The following is a 2688-nucleotide window of genomic DNA, read 5'->3' on the forward strand; positions in this document are numbered from 1 at the left end:
CCTGCTACTGCGAGAACTCACCACAAGGGGTCACTGTACTCAAGATAACAGGCAGGGATAACACATCTATTTAATTTAATTCTTAAAATGAACATGAATGATTGGGGGGTTCAATTCAATATACACAGAAAATACTGATGTAATATTTAGTCTATTCCCATATCACCATCTTATTAAGTAAAAGGCTAATTTAAGTGTGGGTGGGTGGGTGGTGGGGGTGAAACGGGAGCATGAGTGAAAAAGTTTAGGAAGCACTGTCCTAGTAGGAACAAAAAAAGACATCTCCATGTACATTTCTCAGGAGGAGAGAGGATATTACTTTCACAAGAAAGGTGAGAGACGACCTACAGGCAGCTGCACTCACAGATAGATTAATCAATATGCTTCTAAACATGAATGCCTTATGTGTTTATTATATGTCTGTTTAGTATTATGCACTATTCAATCAAATGTTAGTTCCACTTTAAACAAAGTACAACTTTTAAAGAAAGGCTTTATATAGCATACATGAAGGCTTTATTAGCACTACATAAATGCTTCACAAATCATCTGTAAGCTTATGTCAGACTCTATAAATGGTGAATAAAGAGTGACATTACATTTCCACTGTAGGGTGAATTGCCAAATGTGACATAATGCACTATGTACATGTAACTGACAAAATAAAGGAAACACTTCAGTAAATTAGGTATATAAAGTGTATTGAAAGCAGGTACTTCCACACAGGTGTGGTTTCTAATTAAGCAATTAACATCCCATCATGCTTAGAGTCATGTATAAAAATGCCCAGTTACCCATTATTTTGGCTACCATGCATGGCTAGAAGAAGAGATTTCAGTAAGTTATTGAAAGAGTGGTCTCAAAGGAGCATAAGGGGTTTAAAGGGTGTGTGTGTCTCAGTCACTAGATCTCAGCCCAATTGAACACTTACTGGCAATTCTGGAGTGGCGCGTGAGACAGTGTTTTCCACCACCATCAACAAAACACCAAATTAAAGAATTTCTCATCGAAGAGTGGTTTCGTATCCCTCTGATAGAGTTCCAGACGCTTGTAGAATTTATGCCAAGGTGCATTGAAGCTGTTCTGTCTTGTGGTGGCCCAACGCCCTATTAAGACACTTTATGTTGGTGTTTCCTGTATTTTGGCAGTTATCTGTACATAGTGCATTATGTCACATTTGGCAATGACATACGTTTATAGGTTATTTGTGAAGCATTTCTGTAGTGTTTATGAAGCCTTTATGTATGCTATATATCGCCTTTATATGTTATACTTTGTTTAAAGTGGGACCAAAATGTTTAGAAGGCAATCTATAATCATACGGTCAAAGAATGCTTTGGTCTTGCTCATGTAGACAATATCAACATATAGACCGGTTGACCGCCATTGAATAAGGCAGTTGTTAGTTATAAGTATCTTTGACTTGACTTAGTCTGCAGGTGAATCCTCCTCAGGACAAAAATGCATCCTGTTTTATAGACCAGTGGTCATGGGAATTGTATTTACAATATACACCCAAAATGTGATTAAATAGTTTGCTAAATGTACGTTATTTAGTGTAATTTTTTGTTGCAGTGATCATAACTTTTTTTTTTACATAATGTTTCCGCCATTGTTTCCTTTGGCCGAAAAGAGCTTCTGGACATCAGAACAGCTGTCACTAACTTAAATTTGGACGAGTACTTCTACTTCAATGAGTCAGAGGAGAACAACATATTAATTATCGCGGACCAGTCCCAAATCCTGACAATCGAAAAAGGAGGAGACGGCGCTATAGAGGCCGGAGCGCGGGATACCTGACGAAACTACGTCGGAGTGGATAAAATCACCTCTACACTCTGTTCAATCACTGGAGAATAAACTGGATGAGCTCCGTTCGAGACTATCCTATCAAAGTGATCTGAATAACTGATATGTCCTATGAGTCGTGGCTGGACAATGACATTGTCACGGCTGTTTAAATGATCGGACCAAAATGCAGCGTCTATTTCGGTACACATATTTATTAGACTGTGAAACTTAATGCAATACCAAAATAAATTGAAGGACAAAACAACAAACCGTGATGCAGGAGGAACAAACACTACTCACAAAATATAATCACCCACAAAAACAGGTGGGACAAACATCAACTTAAATATGACCTCCAATTAGAGACAACGACAACCGGCTGCCTCTAATTGGAGGTCATGCCAAACAAAAACCAACATAGAAATACCAAAACTAGAAACTGAACATAGAAATACAAAAACAGACAAACACCCCCTGTCACGCCCTGACCTACTCTACCATAGAAAATAACAACTTACTATGGTCAGGACGTGACAGACATAGTAAATATAAATCTAGATGTTTTTTCTATACATCGGCAGGACAGAACGGCTGCGTCAGGGAAGCTCAGAGGAGGGTGTGTGTGCCTCTTTGTTAACAAAAACTTGTGAGTAGATCTCTAATATTAAGAAAGTCTCAAGGTTCTGCTCACCTGAGTTAGAATACAGAACCACACTATTTACCAAGAGTGTTTTCATCTATATTTTTAGTATCTGTCTATTTACCACCACAAATCGATGCTAGCACTAAGACCACACTCAACGAGCTGTATATGGCCATAAACAAACAAGAAAATGCTCACCCAGAGGCGGTGCTCCTAGTGGCCAGTTATTTTAATGCAGCAAAACTGAAATCAGT

Source organism: Salmo salar, chromosome 15 (genome assembly GCF_965601325.2).
Source record: "Salmo salar chromosome 15, fSalSal1, whole genome shotgun sequence".
Classification (NCBI taxonomy): domain Eukaryota; kingdom Metazoa; phylum Chordata; class Actinopteri; order Salmoniformes; family Salmonidae; genus Salmo; species Salmo salar.